This window comes from Jaculus jaculus, chromosome 16 (genome assembly GCF_020740685.1).
Source record: "Jaculus jaculus isolate mJacJac1 chromosome 16, mJacJac1.mat.Y.cur, whole genome shotgun sequence".
Lineage (NCBI taxonomy): Eukaryota > Metazoa > Chordata > Mammalia > Rodentia > Dipodidae > Jaculus > Jaculus jaculus.
Genome location: NC_059117.1, coordinates 38748558 through 38769534, shown reverse-complemented (window position 1 = coordinate 38769534; position 20977 = coordinate 38748558).

Genomic DNA, 20977 nt, shown 5'->3' with positions numbered 1-20977 from the left:
AGCAAGAAAAGCTATAGAGCATACACAGAATAATGTAAACTAAACAGTACACTACTAAATGATGAATAAGTCAATGAAAAAATCAAGAAAGAAATTTTAAAAAATCATAGAATCAAATAATAATGAGAACACAACATACCAAAACCTTTGGGACACAATGAAAACAGTCCTAAGAGGGAAATTTATAGCTTTAAGTGCCTATATTAAGAAATTTAAAAGGGGGCTGGAGAGATGGTTTAGCGGTTAAGCACTTGCCTGTGAAGCCTAAGGACCCCGGTTAGAGGCTCGGTTCCCCAGGTCCCACGTTAGCCAGATGCACAAGGGGGCACACATGTGTGGAGTTCGTTTGCAGTGACTGGAAGCCCTGGCACGTCCATTCTCTCTCTCTCCCTCTATCTGTCTTTCTTTCTGTGTCTGTTGCTCTCAAATAAAATAAAAAATGGACAAAAAATATTTAAAAAAAAAGAAATTTAAAAGGTCTCAAGTAAAAAACTTAATGCTTCACCTTAAGACCTTGAAAAAAGAAGAAAAAGGCAAACCAAAAGTCAGTAGATGGGAAGGAATAATAAATATTAGGGCAAAGTTAATAAAATAGAAACCAAAAATAATTACAAGGAATGAATGAATCAGAGAGTTGGTTCTTTGAAACAATGAACAAGATTGATAAACCCTTAGCAAACCTAACTTAAAGAGAGAAGAGACACAAATCAATGAAATTAGAGATTCAAAAAAAGCACATTACAACACATACCAATGAAATTCATAAAATAATGAGCTCATACTTTAAGAACATATCCTTGACTAAGTTGAAAATCTGAAAGAAATGGATGATTTCCTTGATGTATATGGCCTACCAAAATTAAATCAAGATAAGATAACCCATTTAAACAGGCCTATAACAAGCACAGAGATCAAAACAGTTATTAAAATAAAAAAGCCTCCTAACTAAAAAAAGTCCAAGCCCAGATGGATTCACAGGTGAATTTTACCAGACCTTCATGAAAGAACTAACACCAATACTTCTCAAAGTTTTCTATAAAATAGAAAAGGAGGGCTGGGGAGATTGCTTAGTGGTTAAGGGACATGTCTGAGAAGCCTAAGGACCCAGGTTCAATTCTCCAGGTCCCATATAAGCCAGATGTACATGGTGGCGCATGTGTCTGGAGTTCATTTGCAGTGACTAAAGGCCCTAGAATGCCCATTCTCACTCCCTATTTCTCTCTGTCTCTAATAAAAAAAAAAAATCTTAAAAATTTTTTTTCTTTAAAGAAAAGGAATCAACACTACCAAGCTGCTGCTTCTTCCAGCATCACCCTGATACCAAAACCAGACAAAGATAGAACAACAAAAAGAAAATTACAGACAAATCTCCCTCATACATATAGATATAAAATTTCTCAGCAAACAGAATATAAGAATATATCAGCCGGGCATGGTGGTGCACGCCTTTAATCCCAGCACTCGGGAGGTAGAGGTAAGAGGATCACTGTGAGTTTGAGGCTACTATGAGTCTCCATAGTGAATTCCAGGTCAGCCTGGGCTAGAGTGAGACCCTACCTTGAAAAATCAAATATGTGTGTGTGTATATATATATACACATATATATATATCTCAAAAAGATCATTCATCCTGACCGAGTAGGCTTTATCCTAGAGATGTAGGGATGGTTCAACATACAAAAACTGATAAATGGGCTGGAGAGATGGCTTAGTGGTTAAGCGCTTGCCTATGAAACCTAAGGACCCTGGTACAAGGCATGATTCCCCAGGACCCACATTAGCCAGATGCACAAGGGGGCACATGCGTCTGGAATTCTCTCTCTCCCTCTGCCTCTTTCTCTGTCACTCTCAAATAAATAGAGAAAAAGGTTTATAAAAAAACTGATAAATGTAATACATTATATAAATGGACTGAAGAACCAAAATCACATGATCATATCATTAGATGCAGAAAAAGCATTTGATAAAATCCAACATCCCTTCATGGTAAAAGTCGTACAGAACTTGGAATAGAAAGTACATATCTCACCATAATGCAGGCTATTTATAAACAACCTACAGATAATACTAAATGGGGAAAAACTTGCAACGGTTCCACTAAAATCAGGAACAAGACAAGAGTATCCAATGTCCCCACTTCTATTTAATATAGTACTGGAAGTCTTAGCTGTAGCAACAAGACAAGAGACACACATAAATGGGACACAAATTGTAAAGGAAGAGATCAAATTATCATTATTTGCAGATGATATGATTCTATACATAAAGGACCTTGAAGACTCTACCAGCAAACTGTCAGAGCTGATAAACACTTTAAGCAATACAGCAGGATAGAAAATGAACACACAGAAATCAGTAGCCTTCCTATATACTAACAACAAACATGCTGAGGAAGAAATCAGGGAATCATTCCCATTCACAATTTCCTCAAAAAAAAAAAAAAAAGATAAAATACCTTGGAATAAAGGAAGTGAAGGATCTCTACAGTGAAAACTTTAAAACACTCTACACAGAAATTGTAGAAGACACTAGGAAATGAAAGACATCCCTTGTTCTTGGATTGGAGAATCAATATTGTGAAAATGGCAATCTTACCAAAGCAATCTACACGTTTAATGCCTTCCTCATCAAAATTCCAATGGCATTCTTCATGAAAACAGAAAAAAAATCCTAAAATTTATTTAGAAGCACAAAATCCTTAAATAGCCAAAACAATTTTGAGCATCAAAACTAAGGCTGGATAATGAAGATATGGTTATGTTTATATAATGGGGTTCTATTCAACAGTAAAGAAAAATTAAATTATGAAATTTGCAGGGAAATGGATGGACCTGGAAAGGATTATACTTAGTGAGGAAACCCAGGCCCAGAAAACCAAGTAGTGCATGTTCTCTCTCATATGTGGATCCTAGCTACAATGTTTAGACTTGTACGTGAGTTGGAATAAAACTCAGTAGCTGAGGTCAGTAAGCTAGAAAGGGGCTATAAGGGAGGGAGGAGAGAGGAGGACTTAAGGAGATGGTATTTTATATATGGAAGTAGATGAACAGATTGCTGGGGATGGAATGGCCTAAGTGAGGTCAGGGGAAGAGATGGAATAAAGGAAGGGAAGGAGGATAATCAAAATTTAACATGTTATGAATAAGCCATATGGAAACATACATTTTGGCTCACCTAGAAGTGATAGATTATTTCTAGAAATTCAGTGCCAGGGATGGGTTAACTTCTAGTGAGTTGTTGGCCAGAGAGGTCCCTGATGCCCCTCAAAACATTCTAGGCCATTGCCAAGGCTCTTGGTTTCCCACCTAGAACAGATGGTAAGACCCTATTGCTGAAGACTCCACATGCTTGGGCTGCAAGGTCATTGAGAAATCTTGCTGGAGCTGAGCTGAAAACTACCTCCCTGTAGACCAGCTGACAGCTGGAAAATGCTATGCTGCATTCAACTCTATGGAAGAGAGAGAAGTCATCGGTGGAAATAAGCAATAGTGGACACTGTAAGCCTTAAATTGGCCAGCCAGGCAAAATGAGCCAACGGGAGCACTAGTGGCATGTCTGTTATGGGTGACAACGAGCACTCTGGACTGGAGGCCCACTGCACAGGAGGGAATACGTGCCTGGTACTGCAAATGTATGAGGTCATAAGTCCTAGGGGTATAACCCCTGCTGGTGTCTGGCTAAATGCATATATTTTCTCACCAAATTGCCCAGTAAGCACTTCCCTTAATGTGCATGCCCACATATTATGGAAGTTGTCAATACAAGATAACCTATAGTGTCATTGTCATTACATGAAAAGCTGCCAGCATTGCTTTAAGGATTGGGTGAAGAATTCCCATAGAACCTGGATCTTAACAGCATATAATATAGATTTTGATGTTATAAAGTTCTCGCAATGGTGAATTTAGGGCATGGTTACCACCTAACTATGCTATAAAAACTAATACTGGATATTTAACTCACAGGGGTCAATGCTGGTATGAAATGGTGGCTTTGGCCCCCTTGTTTTACAGTGAGCGCTGAGTGTGTGGATGTGCCTCCAAACAGCAATCTCTGGTGCCAGACCCCTGGCCAAGTAGAGCATAGCCTGGTCCATCACTGAAATCCTGGCCATGAAAACTGCCAAGTTCTACTTAAGGGCAAAGATAGACCAAAAGAAAGTGCAGACGTGGATGCGCTGTAGGGCAACAGGCTCAAATGACACCCACCCCCCAAGAAGAATTTGCTGATTTAATATCATTTACTGAAGACTTACTACTTTGCAGTATGGTTACTACCAGTTCTGCAAAGACCAGTAAGATACAGTTCTTGCCCTGCAGAAACTCAGGATGTTTTAAGATGGATTAGTGAGCAAGCCAATCATTGTACCATATGGGCGCAAGTAGAGTGAACCAGGCTAGGATCATACCAAGGAAGCAGAGCCCATATGGTGCCAAGAGTCAGGGTCAAGGGGCGCTTTTCAGAGATGGATTACAGGAGCCTTGAAATGCTCTCTAAAGGTCAGAAAGAGGCTGAAATATGAGCATGTGGGGGACATTTTAGAGTCAAACTACAATACTGATGATTGTCCCAGAGCTAAGCTAATTTCTAGAGGTAGTAAACAAGGCACCCTTGAATGTACTGTTCATGGGCAAATGAGCCAGCTGGGAGTCCCCTGATCTGACACCTCCTCTTGAGCTATGGAGCACTGTTCCTTGCCATAAGCACCACAGGCCTAATTACCAGACTGCTAGGGAAAGCCCCTGCTCTCCAGAACCCACCGGGATTAGTCAAACTAGACAATCATGCCTCTGCTTATGCCGTCTTGCCCACTTCTTCCCATGGAAACACGATCAAGGCTCTTATCTGTGCTTTTTTACTTCACTCCTACAGGCTCCTGAGCAGCCCTGGAAGGTCCCAAGAAGTCCTGCATAGCGTGATGTCCTATTTCTAAAGATCTGCAAGTACATTTTTAAGAACTTCCATTATGACAGTCATTTCCACTTCTGCTTGTCTCACTGTACATGGCTGGAACAAATCCCACATAATCTTAAAATATTGTGTGCCTCTATTTCCCTAGCGGGATGACCACTGTAAAACCCTCCAGCAAGAATGCTGACGCACTGGACATGGGAGCCTATCCTGTAATCCCAGACCTCGGGGACTGAGGCAGTGGGGTGGTGAGTCCGAGGCCAGTCTAGATGGCATAGCAAGATCCTGTGCAAAAAAAGAAGACAAGGGGGCTGAAGAGATGGCTTATCAGTTAAGCGCTTGCCTTGAAGCCTAAGGACTCCGGTTCGAAGCTCAGTTTCCCAGGATCCACATTAGCCACATGCACAAGGGGGCACACACATCTGGAGTTCATTTGCAGTAGCTGGAAACCCTGGTGTGCCCATTCTCTCTCTCTCTCTCTGCCTTTTTCTCTCTCTGTCTGTTGCTCTCAAATAAATAAAAATAACCAAAAAATTTTTTACAAAAAAAGAAGACAAGGAAGAGAAGGAGTAATGCTGGTAAAGTATTTTGGAATAGAGAAGGATGCAGGAAAGAGAGGACTCAACATAATAGTATTCATTCCTATTCATGACATTTAATTTACTGAAGTGATGACTCAGCACTGCTCAGCATTAACGGTGAGGATTTACTGCGTAATTGTTTGTTAATAAAGGAATGCTCTTTTATCCTTGGAGTAAGTATATAATCTCAGTGCATATTGGGTCTTTTCTCTGAATGTAATCTTTATTTTTTCTGTTTCACTAATTCATGTTTCTGTAGCACTTATAAACTGCATGTAGTACTTTTATACCGGTAAATTATGTTAACTTGTATTTAAGAAAACTGTTTCTTAGAATTATTACAATACACTAAGTGGTTATGTCAAAGAGCATTGAGCTTAGAAGAGAACGTCATTTTCCTTTGTTTTGAGCCCTGAATGAGTCTGTTCTGTCCTTTCCCACCTCCATGCCTCCCCCACCTGCAGCCCAAGAATTGCCCCACAGCCTTCTGTTCTGTTGCCAGGTCGTTCTGCCAAAGCAGTTCTCCATGGAGAACAACAGAGGTAGCTGAGGGTGAGAAATGAATGACTCCCTGGGCCGACGCAGCTCAAGTATACCTGTAGTTCAGGCAAACCCAGGATACAAAATCTGTATTTATACAACAAATAGAATAAAGATAATGATTCCTTTTCCAAAAGATTGACCATGGTATGCTATTTAAAAGTGAACTAGCCCTACATCTTTAAAATAGGATTTTAGCCAGGCATGGTGGCACATGTCTTTAGTTCCAGCACTTAGCAGGCTGAGGTAGGGGGATCACTGTGAGTTTGAAGCCAGCCCGAGAGCACATACAAAGTGAATTCCAGGTCAGCCTTGGCTAGAGTGAGACCATACCTTGTAAAGCCAAAAAAAGGGGGGGGGGATTTTATTATTAAAAATTTATTATAGAGCTGGAGAGATGGCTTAGCAGTTAAGGCATTTGCCTGTGAAGCCAAAGAACCCAGGTTTGATTCCCCAGTACCCATGTAAGCCAGATGCACTAGGTGGCACATGTGTCTGGAGTTTGTTTATACAGCAAAGGCCCTAGTGTGCCCATTCTCTCTCTCTCTCCCCCCCCCACTCTTACTCTCTACCTCAAATAAAAAAATAATTTAAAATATATTTTAAAATTCATTGTATAGGCAAAATGGGGGGAGAGATAGAATTTATGGCCATGAGATGTGGCTGTTTAGTTTTTAAATCATTTGTAACTTTACTTCTATAATGTCTCAACTTCTAAGTTGAGATATTATTTAGAATGTGCCATGGTGCACAGAGAATGGTTAATTGAGTGGATAAAATTCTAGCATTTCTTAATGTAAATGCTAGTAGCTTTGCAAGGATCTAAATAGCTTTTTCTTTATAGAGCAGCTTATAGCTTTCTGAGCACATGACATGCATTATGTCCATAGTAACTCTATGAGGTAGGGAGCAAGGAGATATTATCTCTGCTTTACTCATCAGAATCCAAAACCACACAGATCAGAAGAGGTAGAGCTGAGACTAGAACTAATCCTTCTTGTCTCAGCCCAGAGAAGTCTTGTTTCTCTGAGAGACTCCACCTTAACTGCAGCTGGGTTTAGAGTGATCCAGCAACCCCCAATTTATCATTTTGACTCCCTAAATTTCATGTAATATTTATCATCTCTGCAACAAAATCAGTCTTCCTCACTCTTTCTCTGGTGTGTTTTAATCAGCTCTGAAATGAGGATTTAGTGGTTCCTGGATTTCATTTGTGACTAGAGATCTTGGTAGTGGAAAATATTTACTCGAGGCCCTAAGGGAAAGTAATGAGTTGTGTTGCATTCTTGCCAAACACACATTAACTCATTCATAGTAAATAGGAAAAATATTGAGATGATGATGAATGTTTAGATAGGATGGGAATTTTGAGACTACTTGAATAATAACTCAAATTTTTAGAGACATTTTATTAATTATGTCCTCTTTAGTAGTTCATGGCAAATGTTTTAAGAATTGAATATTTGACCTGGGGAGGTGGTTTGATAATGTGCTTGCTGCACAAGCATGAAGACCTGAGTTTGGATACTCAGTATCCACCTAGATGCTGATGTGGTGGGATTTTATTTACCTGTAATCCCAGCTCTTGGGAGGCAGAGACAGACAGATCCTCGGGGTAAGATGGGCTAAACTACACAAATCAGTGAGTTCTGGATTCACTGAGAGACTTTGTCTCAATAAATAGGAGGTGGAGATATATACAGAGACACCTGATATCAACCTTTGGCCTTCACACACATGCATGTACACATGCAAGGGTACCTGCTCACATGCATCCAAACACGTACATGCCACACACCCATATACATGCCAAAAAAGGAAAAGAATTAAAAGTCCAATGCAAGAGTTGAAAAACAATTCTGCTGTAATAAAACATGACTTTAAAAACAGATTTAAACTGGGCGTGGTGTCATATGCCTTTAATCCCAGCACTTGGGAGGCAGGAGGATCACTGTGAGTTCAAGGCCACCCTGAGATTACATAGTAAATTCCAGGTCAGCCTGGGATAGAGCGAGACTCTACCTTGAAAAACCAAAAAGAAAAGAAAAAAACAGACTTAAAGAAGATAAGTACGGTTCTTGTCCGACCAACAGGATATTTAGGATCAACCCTTTGGGAAGGCCAACTCTGTCTTGAGTGAAAGCAAGTTTCTTACCTTAAGGTGAGCTGCTTCCTGAGTAATAATCAGGTGGGAGCCTGATGTTCCCACTCCATGGCTATCAAGAGCCTTCCGTGCCTTTCCTTTTGAGACCAGCTGGGATCTCTTGCTAGTAAATGCCTAGTGCTAAAAAGAGTGCCATGGCCTTCTGACTGGGCACACAGGAAAGAAATATTGATGTCACGATGAGACTCTGTGGTAGTTTGAATGGGAAGTGTCCCCCGTAGTCCCATTTTGTGATTAAGTCTCATATTCAATTCCTAGCAGGTGGCACCTTGAGAGGTACAGTTTTGCTGTAGGAGGTATATTTGTTAGCCCAGCTTGCCAGTGCTGGCTAGCCAGCTTCCTGCCAGCTGATGTGCAAGATGTGAATCCCAGCTTCAGCTCTGCCATGCCATGATGAAACTTCATTCTCGACACTGAAGGCCAAAATCAACTCTTTACTTCTATATGCTGCTTTTGGTGGGATGTCTTGTCCCAGCAACAAGAAGATAACTGCAACAGCATCTGATTTCTTTGTTTACTTAGGAGGGGGAGAGAGAGAGAGCAAGCAAGCATGGACACTCCAGGGCCTCTTGCTGCTATAAACAAACTCCAGATACAAGTGTCACTTTGTACATCTGGCTTTATTTTGGTACTTGGGAATTGAACCCAGGCTGTCAGGCTTTGCAAGCAATCACATTTAACTGCTGAGCCCTCTCCCAAACCTAACAGCATCTGATTCTTTTTTGCTTGTTTTTCGAGGTAGGGTCTCACTCTAGCCCTGCTGACCTGGAATTCACTATGTAGCCTCAAGGTGGCCTCCAACCAATGGCACTCCTCCTACCTCTGCCTCCCAAGTGCTGGGATTAAAGGCGTGGGCCAGGCTCTGAACCTATTGGAAGTTACAAAATCAACAGTGATATATGTCATGAGACTGTCATGCTCATGGGACTTTGTTGAGTTTCATACTTCTAATCTTACAATTTATGGGCAATATTCTTTTTAACTTTATGAATATTCTTTTTTACAGTTTTTCGAGGTAGGGTCTCACTCTAGTCCAGGCCGACCTGGAACTCACTATATAGTCTCAGAGTGGACCCAAACTCATGGCAATTGTTCTATCTTTGCTTCCTGATTGCTGGATTAAAGGCATGTGCCACCATACCCAACCCTGAATATTATTTTTAGAGGAAATTTTTGAGGCTAGCCCAACAGACTGGTCTTTTTATGAAAGAGAGAGAGAGAGAGAGAATTGGCACACCAGGGCCTCCAGCCACTGTAATCAAACTCCACATGTGTGCACCACCTTGTATGCATATGTGACCGTATGCACTTGTGTCACCTTGTGTGTCTGGCTTATGTGGGGACCAGTAGAGTCAAACATGGGTCCTTAGGCTTCACAGCAGGCAAGAGCTTTAACTGTTCAACCATATCTAAGTATAAAATGAGATAATCAAATTAATACCTATTATGCAATAGCATAGTGTGGCAATGTGATGTAGCTGGAAGGTCATAGGTGTTCACAACCTCACTTTGATCCTTTCTAGCCTTGTGATCTTGGATTAATTACTTAGGAATTGGTGCAACATTTTCTTTCTCATTTTGAGACAGGAATAAGCATTGTGAATAATGCGTTTGGCAAAATACGTAAGGTGTGTACCGGATTCTTGGCACATGGCAGCCCTGTAAAGTATCAGTTTGTAAAAGTTAGAATTCAGTGTCAGCAAGGGATTATAAACATGTACTTCAACTTTTAGCTAAAATTCTCTTAATGCTGGGAAACGGCTAAATTCCTATTTGCTGCATATTTAACATAGCCCAGCCAGAACTTGCAAAACACTGCTTCATAAGGAAGGGATGTTAAAGAGGCTTAATTTCCTGTGCCATCCTCATTCGCTGGTGTACCTGCTTTAGAGCTGTGTTGAGGATACAAGACTACATGTAGTCTTCAGGGTTAAGAATGCAGTCATCGATTAGTCATGTCTGCTGTGGAACTGGGCTATGGGAGTGGTGGCATGTGTGCAGGAATTTTCCTCGTCTCACTTAAGATGCTCACCCTTCTCTCTAACACCAAAGAAACTTAGCCATACTGGATTGAACTACCATTGAACTGCCTGAAAGATCTCCAGAGGCAATGGCTTTATTGGAAAGGCTATGTATTTAAGTGAGAATAAGGAAGAGCAGAGAGCTAAAACCCGTTCTCTGGCTTTATACCTCCCCCACTCCATGCCTCGATGCCATGCATCTGTGCTTCAGCCCCATTGAAATGTGCCTCGTTTCCTAGGACAGGCACTGCCTGCTCACAAGTACATGTCTTGGCACATATCTTTCTTCTTCTGAGAATGCCATGTTCCACCTTTTCCGGCTGGCAGATTCTACTTACCTTGTGAGGTGTACCTAATGTGTAGGTTCTTAATAGAAGGAAGTCTGATAGATTCAACTCTATTGTTTGGCCACATATGTGAGAGTTTATTTCTGGCCTCTCTATTTTATCCCATTAGTCCACATGCCACAAACAATTACTGGAGCTTTGTAGTAAGTATTGAAATCAGGAAATGTGCAGCCCCCTGCTTTGTTCTTTATCAATATTGCTTGAGCTATCGGGGTCTCTTAAGATTTCATATGAAATTTTAAATGGAATTTTCTATTTCTTAAAAAAAAAGTCACTGGGATTTTGATATGAATTGCTGAGTATATAGATTGTCTTGAATGGTACCAAAATCTTAACAATATGAGGTCTTCCCTTTTTGACTAGCTTATCCTAAGTATTTTATTCTTTTTTAATTCTCATTGTCCTCTTCAGACTGATAATTGCTAGTACACAAACTACAACTGACTTTTGTATACTGATTTTTTTTTTTCAAGCAGAGCGAGATAAGGATGGAAGAGTGGGTGAGAATGGGCACACCAGGGCCTCCTGCCATTGCAGCTGAACTCCAGAGGCATGCTCCATTCTACATCTGGCTTTACATGGGTACTGGGGAATTGAACCTGGGCAGTCAGGCTTTGCAAACAAATGCCTTTGATCACTAAGCCATCTCACTGGTGCTGTATGTTGACTTTGAAACAGAAATTACATTACATTATTTTTAAAACTTTTGATTGACAATTTTCATATGTGTACACAATGGATTTTTAAAAAATTATTTATTTGAGAGCGACAGACACAGAGAGAAAGACAGATAGAGGGAGAGAGAGAGAATGGGCGCGCCAGGGTTTCCAGCCTCTGCAAACGAACTCCAGACGCGTGCGCCCCCTTGTGCATCTGGCTAACGTGGGACCTGGGGAACCGAGCCTCGAACCGGGGTCCTTAGGCTTCACAGGCAAGCGCTTAACCGCTAAGCCATCTCTCCAGCCCTACACAATGGATTTTGATCATAATCTCCCATCCTCACTCTCCCTTGTCCCCTTCCACTGAACCACTTCTCTCTTCAGCTAGTCCTTTTACTTTGATGCCTTTTCTTTTCCTTTTTTTTTGCCCTCCTCTATCATCCATGATGATATGTTGATGGGTCCAATATTATATTGTGCTGGCTTTGTGCAGGCAACAACATCACTGTGAAGTCATAAATGTGATGGTCACTTCATGCTCAGATGACAGCATTTCAGAGCACTATTCCCGATCTTCATTCTTTCTGCACCCTCATCCTCAATGTCCTCTGAGCCTGGCAGGGCATGAGAGGGATGTCACATTTAGTGCTGAGCACTCAACAGTTACTTCTTCTTGACACTTTAATGAGTTTTGAATCTCCCCAGTAGTCATCACCACCTGCAAAAAACACTTCTCTGGCCAAAGATGAGACCAATTCTAATAATCTATGGGCACAAACATAAATATTAGAGGGCAACAAGATAAGGCACATCGTATCCATTTAGCCAAACAACAGGAGAGCTTATGACCTTCCCAGGGTTTTGATTAAGTTTTCAGTAGCAGCTGTGAATTCCACTCTGTGAAGCAGGCCACAAATGCAACGGCAGAGCAATTGGTTACCACTATTGTGTCAGTGGTCATATCTTGATTGGCTGGTCAGTTGTTTAGCTTATAGGTTCCGCTGCTGGTTAATGCTCTTGATGCCTTTTCTCCCCCAGCAGGCTAAATAGCACTTGCCAGCAACAAGACAGCTGGCCAGCAAGGAGGAGGCTTCCACCTTAGTACCAGCTTGATTTCTCAGTGTCCTGAAAGCATGGCATGTGGTACCTTCAGCAGTAGCCATCCGTACACATGTGGCTGACTTTGGCATGGACCCTCCCATGTGCACACCGATGAGCCTGAGGTGAGCATGTGACCTTGTGTCCAGGTGCCTGTCCAAGTACACACAGCCACAGCATGTGCAGGTGTCCCAGCACAGAGGAGCCTGGCCAGGTGCACGTGCCCAGCCACAACCTGAGCACATGACACCACAGCTGGTTGCTTGCCCTTGTGCCTGGAGCTGGATACAGGTTGGGCACGTGACTCCCTGCCCCGGTCCCTGCCTGGGTGCACAGGTGCAGGCGCTATGAGAGCGTTTGACTCCCCTCTGCCAGCTACTTTGCACAGCCAGTCACCTTGGGAGCATGTGGCACCGTGCCTAGGTTCCTGGTTGTATGTATGGGGCCAACCAGGGCTTGAGCAAGTGGCCCATCCCCAGATGCCCTCCTTGCCCACCCCCTCCCAAGAATGTGCTCTGACCCCTGACCCAGTTGCCCATCTGTGTGCCCATGGTGTCTTTCCATGTGTACACAGTTGGCTATGTTGTGAACATATGACCTCACTTGCAGGTGCCAACCTGGGTGCATGGAGCCAGGCAAGGCATGAGCACATGACCTTATAACCAGGTGCCAGCTAGTGTGCATGAGGCCAGGTGATCCTGCACCCAGGTGCCTGCCTTGGTGCATATGGCTGTACCCAGGTGTCCACCAATGGCCCATGAGCATGTGACCAGGCCCTGCACGAGCACGTGCCCCCCCACCTGGCCCACATTTCCCCCAGGGTGCACATGGTAGGCCATAGTGTGACATGTGACCTTCTACCCAGGTTCCTGTCTGGGTGCATGGTTCTGGACATGGCATGAGCATGTGACCCTGCACCCAATTAGTGTGCCGGAGGCTGGGCACCACATGGACACCTGACCCAGTGGCCAGGTGCCTGCCCATGTGCATGTGGCTTGGATCTGCATGAATATGTGACCCTGTGACAATTAGCCTGTTTTTTTTTTTGAGAGCGACAGACACAGAGAGAAAGACAGATAGAGGGAGAGAGAGAGAATGGGCGCGCCAGGGCTTCCAGCCTCTGCAAACGAACTCCAGACGCGTGCGTCCCCTTGTGCATCTGGCTAACGTGGGACCTGGGGAACTGAGCCTCGAACCGGGGTCCTTAGGCTTCACAGGCAAGCGCTTAACTGCTAAGCCATCTCTCCAGCCCAATTAGCCTGTTCTTATGCAAGCTGTCAGGCCACGGCATGAGTAGGTAACCCAACTCCCAGATGCCAAGTGGATCACACAGGTAAAACATGAACACATGACCTCACACCTGATACCAGCTAGGGTACATGAAGCCTGACATTGCGTCAGCTTGTGAACCTGAGCACAGGTGCCCTCCCTCTCCTCCTGGTTGGATGTGGTGTAAGCATGTGATCCCTGGCCCAGGTGCCCAACTGGATTCACATGACGGGCCATAGCATGAGCATGTGTCCTTGTGCCCAGATACCTGCTCCTGTGCTTGCTGTAAGATATAGCTGAGCACGTGAACACCCATCTCTGCCCACGTTCTCACTGAGGGGCAGGTGGTGGGCCATGTTCTGAGCATGTGACCCCATGCCCAGATGCCTGCCTGTATGCATGCAGCATGGCAAGTGATCCAGGCCCAGGTTTTACCACCTGGCTCTGGTGTGCAACCAAGAGCATGACTCCAGGGGCCTCCCAGACCAACAGCTCACAGGGAGGCACCCCACTCCTGGCATTGCATTTTCCTCTACAACCTGTGCGACTTTATCCACCCACCAAGAGTTTTTGCCCAAATTCTCTTTTTTATATCTTAATTGTATTATTTTGGTTTTTCAAAGCAGAGTCTTGCTGTAGTCCAAGCTGACCTGGAACTAGACTTAGGCTGGCCTTGAACTCATAGCAATCCTCCCACCTCAATCTCCCAGTGCTGGGATTAAAAGCCTGCACCACCAACCCAGCTGCATCCTAAGCTAAGCATTAACATTGTTGGTTACAGCAGCTGCTGGTCATATGAGGTTAGAAAACACCATAAATGGGGCAATCCTAAATTGAATGGGCTGTAAGTGCACATACTCACATTGAAGGTGAGTCAACAACTTCATATAGATGACATTAATGACCAGTGGATTAAGCTTAATGAGAAAATGATCAAATGCAGGCATGAATTCCAAGAAACAATAAAAAGTCAACCCTGGGCCTGAAAATGGCACTCAATAAAGGGATAGAAATGATGCAGAAATATGCAACAGAGAGAAAAAACCCACAAACCCTTCTAAAAGCCTCCCTAGAAAGCCTCACAGATAGAGTCGATCATGTTGAGGACAAAACTTCAGAACTTGAAGACAAGACAGAGGAAATGGATCAGGAGTCCAAAAACTATGATAAGTTTTTAAAAAATCATGTAAGCAGAATATGTGGGAATTAGGAGATACACTAAAAACACCATGTACCTGACTCATGGGCATTCAAGAAGGAGAAGAAAAACACAGGACAAGGCAGGAAGAACATCTTCAACAAAATTATTGAAGAAAAATTTTCACCCTCACAAAAGAGAGACCTATCTAAACACAAGAAGCTCACGGAACACCAAGTAGAGAGGACTGAAGAAGAAACTCTCCGCGTCACAATATAGTTAAGACACTAAACAATGAGAACAAAGAGAGAGTGCTGCCGGGCGTGGTGGCGCACGCCTTTAATCCCAGCACTTGGAAGGCTGAGGTAGGAGGATAATCACGAGTTCAAGGTCACCCTGAGACTACATAATTAATTTCAGGTCAGCCTGGGCTAGAGTGAGACCCTACCTTGAAAAAAATCAAAAATCCTCTTAAAAAAAAAAAATGAGGCAGAGAACCGAACAAAGATGTTTCAAAGGAGGAAACACAAATGGCCAATACTCATTTTTTAAAATGCTCAACATTGGGCTGGAGAGATGGCTTAATGGTTAAGTGCTTGCCTGGGAAGCCTAAGGACCATGGTTCAGGCTCGATTCCCCAAGACCCATGTTAGCCAGATGCACAAAGGGGTGCATACATCTGGAGTTCATTTGCAGTGGCTGGAGGCCCTGACACACCCATTCTCTCTCTTTGCCTCTTTCTCTCTGTGTTGCTCTCAAATAAATAAATAAATAAAAACAAGCAAAAAAAAAAAATGCTCAACATTCCTAGTTATCAGGGAAATGCAAATTAAAACAATTTTGAGATTCCATCTTAAATCAGTCAAGATGGCAATCATCAGAAAAATCAAATGACAACAAATGCTGGTGAGGAAGGCTGTGGAGAAAAAGAAACCCTTATCCACTGCTAGTGGGAATGCAAACTGGTTAAATCACGATGGAAATCAAAATGGAGGTGACTGAGAGATATGAACATTGATTTGCCATCTGACCCAGCTATTCCTTTCTTTGGTCTCTACCCTTAAGACTCACTTTCTACTTCAGAGATATTTGCTCAACCATGTTTCTCACTACTCTATTCACAATACTTAGGAATTGGAATCAACCCAGATACACATCGACTGATGAATGGGTAATGAAGATGTGGTACATTCACACAATGGAGTTCTACTCAGCAGTAAGGAAAAATGAAATAATGAAATTCACAGGAAAGTGGATGGTCTTGGAAAATATGATCTGAAGCAAGGTCACACAGACTAAGAAAGACAAATTTCACATGTTTTCTCTCACATGTGGCTCCTAAACTGAACCAGCAGAAGAGGAGTGTAAAAAGGAGTGAGCATTAGGATTATGGGTGTGTAGCTAGAATGTGACCAGGAGAATGAAGAGCCAGGGAGGGAGGAGAGAAGGAGATACCAGAGAAACAAGTAGAAAGAACATTGAGGTAGGATAGTGTGTGTGTTGTGGGGGAGGGAATCAAGGAAAGGGAGAGTGGGGAGGACAACTACACAAAACCAAAGGCTTAAGCAGTCAGCACAATAGGAACCTCCTGGAAACCAGTATAGGAGATAGAACCCCCAATTAAGGGTAGTGGATGGACCAGACTAAAGTGCCCAGTAGAAGGTGGAGAAACCTTAATCTTTTAACCATGGGTTCTGGCTTGTGGCTCCCTGGGCCAGATCTTGGTTAACCCCCATAGTGAGCAGTTAGCCAGGGTGAGCCATGTGATCCCCAAAACAATTCAGGCCCTTGCCAAGCACTTGGTTACCCTACAGAGCTAAAAGGCAAGACTCTATTACTGAAGTATTAAGAGCCACAAAAGCAAGTCAAAATATCCTGAGACAGAACTACCCTGTCCCCCCCCCCCAGATAGGGCCCTAATTACTCCACAGGGAACACCAATAACCCTATTGAGGAGGGTCCACAGGGAAATGGGGACCAGGGGAGGAGACATGTTACAACTTCTGTTAAAAACTAATTGGTTAGCCAGGTGCACGCCTTTAACCCTGCACTTGGGAGGCAGAGGTAGCAGGATCTCTGTAAGATCGAGGCGAGCCTGAGACTAATAGTGAATTCCAGCTCAGCCTGGACTGGAGCCAGATCCTATTGCAAAAAGAAAGCAAAAAAAAAAAAAAAAAAGATTTAATTAATAGATCTGTAGAGATGGTTCAGTACTTAAGGTGCTTGCCCACAGAGCCTAATGTCCCAGGTTCAATTCCCCAGGGCCCACTTAAAAGCCAGAGGCACAAGGTCTGGAGTTCGTTTGCAGTGGCTAGAGGTTCTGGTGCACCCATTCTCTCTGCCTGTCTCTCTCCTTTCTCTAGCTCTCTCTGCTTGCAAACATACAGACAAAAACTAATTACTAAAAAATAAAAATAAAGAACTTCTCCTGCTCCTCTTGATAGCTGTGTGCAGGCAGATAGGCAGGGCTGCATCTCCATGTTGCCCCTCATGAGGGTTAAGTTCTCGGTGGAGAAAATGGCATCTTTATTTCTGCAAGAAGAGCCGGCCTTTGGCTGGTACACTGGGGATCGATGCATGCCCAGCACACCCAACCGAGCAAGCTTTCTTTCTCCAGGTCACAGAAGCCCATGAGAGGTTGAGGCCTTGCCAGGGCTCACAGGCTGTCATGAGGAATCGTCCCCCTGGAGAAGAAGGAGGATGGATTTGTATCTGGCAAACATGGTGCCCTGTGGCTTTCCAAAGACAGCCTTGGAGACAGGAGTGTGCGGTGAAGCCAGCCAAGGTGACAGCCCCGGGTGAATGTTACCCCGCCGCTCAGTTACCATCATTACAGAAAGCTAGCAGGGAAGTGCCGCACACTTGTAGCCCAGCGCTTTTGTGGCATTAATCTATGTATTTGGAGCCATGTCCGTCTGTCATTCTTGCTTGTTTTCCTAACACTATCCAGATCTGGGTGTCTCACTGTACATTTCACACAGTCATCTTTTTTGTTTTCCTTTATGGAAATGTGAGAGCTTCCTCAAACTGGCAGAGTCGTTGGAGTCATGCCAAGTGGGAGTGTTGTGGCGTCTGTTGCCACCCACACAGTGCTGGGGATGCAGAGTGGACATCTGAGTCAATACCCCATCCCACAGCCAATATGGGTATAAACCCCATTTCTCTATTGTGGCTTAACAGGGTAGAAGGTTTGGGTGTGTGGGATGTGTTGTTTTTTTATTTTTTTCTGGAAGGAAGCCAGAAAAATCAGGGAGCTATTGGCCACAGCATAAAATTTCCAGTATTCCCAGAAAATCCAAGATATTTGTCTGTCCCTGGGGTCGAGGGAGAGCCAAAGAAGGAAAGGCCAGATAGACTGTATCCTCTCCACCTGTGGGAAGGTGAGTTGACCCTGGCAGGATTCAGCCTCTACCTGTAAGTTAAGAAGGCTTTGAAATTGGAGGCAAGACATGAAGTAAGTCAGAGCTACAGACTTCTAGATAGAAGGAACTCCTGAAAGACCAAGTTCCCAGGTAACTATGAGCCGGAGGATATCTTGGGCCCTGGACCTCTGGCTGGCCCCGGAGAAGGGCTTCCCCATTCGAGCATCTCTCTCTAATCTGGTCACTGCCTCTGGAAGCACACATTTACTGTGACCTTAGACAGCATGGTTTGGTGCATATGTTCCATCTATCCTCTCTGTCTTACCAGTGAATAGTAGTTTTTATTGTACTAAATTTCAATTCCCTGAAAACACCTACATATCTTCTAGATACAAATCCAGGAACAGCCTCCATCTGGGCACTTGAGGCCTTTTGGGGGTCTGCATTACGGGCAGACTGCCCAGTGGAAGACAAGGAATTCATTCTGCAACGGACCTGTCTGACAGTTACTCATTTTCCACAGATAGTGTTTGCTTCGTTTTGACAGTGTTTGAGGTTATGGACTCTGTTTCTGTCTGACAAAAGCAAACATTATACTATAATATCTGTGACATTATATTGGGTAAAACCAAATGGGTTCATTTTGTTTTAGATGAGGCCACCCATTTCAGTACTGAAGGAATTGAGAATGGTTAATGTTTTGAGAACATGCCAAGCTGAATTTAAGTGAAAGATGATCCCTAGTCTTTCATTCTTGCTTTAAAAATAAACTACATAATTAAATGGCTATAGATACTTCTCTGTGGGGAGAAAAACAGCAGTCAGAGTCTTTGCAAAGTTGCCAACAGGGCGGGAGTTTGCTTCACCCTTTGGCAAAATAGAGAATCAATACCAATCAGAAAAAAAAATGCTAACAAAAGGGAAAATCTCATGGGAGCCACAAGCGATAAAAGATTTAAAATGTGAATAAAACATCACAGGTCAGCATTAATACAGATGATGCATTTCTCTGCCAAGCCAAAGCATCTCAGAGGTGCAAAAACAGGTCCAGACTTCCAAGGAGGGAATGAGAAAGCCACAGAGCAGTCAGTTCACTCCCTACTTTTCCCAGGGAGCCATTGACTCTGGGAGCAGCATTGAGAGGCAGGTATTTCACCCTGCTTGAAAGTAAGAATCTGTGCAAATAATATCAATCTTTCCCATGCATCACTTTATAGATTAGTACACTGAATTTGGACTTTTAGAACAAAAAGTCTTCCAAAACTGCAAAGATGATTATCTGCCTGATCATCTCATACATGAATAAGGCCTTTTAACATACAACCTGGAAAAATAATGGAAGTGCATAGAGACAGACAGAATTCTAACTAAATGGCAGCAGAAACCCTCTCTAATTGGGAGGGATATATAAACACTGGAGAGGAGCTGCTGGGGATTGATAACTATTTAGCTCTTGTCAAAGGGACTCAAATCATGGGATTATCCATATTAAAAAGCCAAATGCTTATTAAAAACAATAAGAGGGCTGGAAGGATGGACATTTGCCTGCAAAGCCAAAGGACCCAGGTGCAATTCCCCAGACCCATGTAAGCCAGAAGCACAAGGTGGTGCATGTGTCTGGAGTTCATTTGTAGTGGCTGGAGGCCCTGGCCATGCCCATTCTCTCACTGTCTCAAATAAAAATAATAATTAAAAACATAAGAAAACAGTATTTTAGCATCAAACATGTATTAGTTACTTTTATATAACTGCAGCCAGAATGTTTGACAGAGTAACTTCAAAGGAAGAAAGCTTTATTTTGACTCAGAGGATCTGCTAATCCAAGAAAGTTGGTCATGGACAAGAGCCAGTCCCATCATGGCAGAACAGGAAGCAGCAAAAAGGGAATGACAAGACAGGGCTGGCCTTTTTTACCTACTCTGTCTGTAACCCTACTCCATGGGGTAGTCCACCCATATGAATGGCTGATCACACCTACCCCCTGCACTAGATCCTCTCCAGAATATCCTTGAAAATATACCCAGAGGTCTACCTCACCAATTTCTAGGCAATTTTACCTCCAGTCAAGTCAGTAATGAAGATTAATCATTTTCAAAGACACACATTTCACAAATATAAGTCAATTTTATTTTTATTTTTTGCCAATTCATGAAGAGAAGACCTGTTTCTTCACCACTTAAGGGAATACAGTACGCATTGTATGCAAAGTGGCCCAAGCCACGTGTTCTTATGTCCCTCAAAATGACCAGTGAACCTGTACCAGTGGTTTTCTCATGATACATTAAATATCCACTTTAGCAATTACATTCTTTACTGAGAATGTGCTCACAGATTCTGCAATATTTTACATTTAGGATTTAGAACATTTTAGAAATGGTTTATAGGACTGAAATTATGTCTTTGTACTAATACGAGCCACAAAGTTTATTACCAGGTCTTAGTGATAATATATAGCTCCCATTCCTTTTCAGCTGGCCATCTGGCTTCTCTTAATCTTCCAAAGCTCATGTAATGATGTCAAACACTTAATGAGCATATACAAATGTGCTAACCACTGCACTAAACCTTTTATCTGCATTAGTTTTGCATTTAGTTCTCATAGTGTCTCAATAAGGCAGAAGTTCATTGGGACTATCTTATAGATGTTTATACCATTTATATATATACATATATACGTATGTATATATATATATGTATATATATATATATATATATACATATATATATATACATATATATTACATCATATTATATCTATCTTAGAGATAAGGAAACTTAAAAAGAAAGATGAAAACATTGCTCTTTTAGCTTTAGCTCCCTAGCTTTAGGTTTTATTGTCTACCAAGGCTATAGAGCCTCTTTCTTGGCAGGTGACTACTTCATATGTA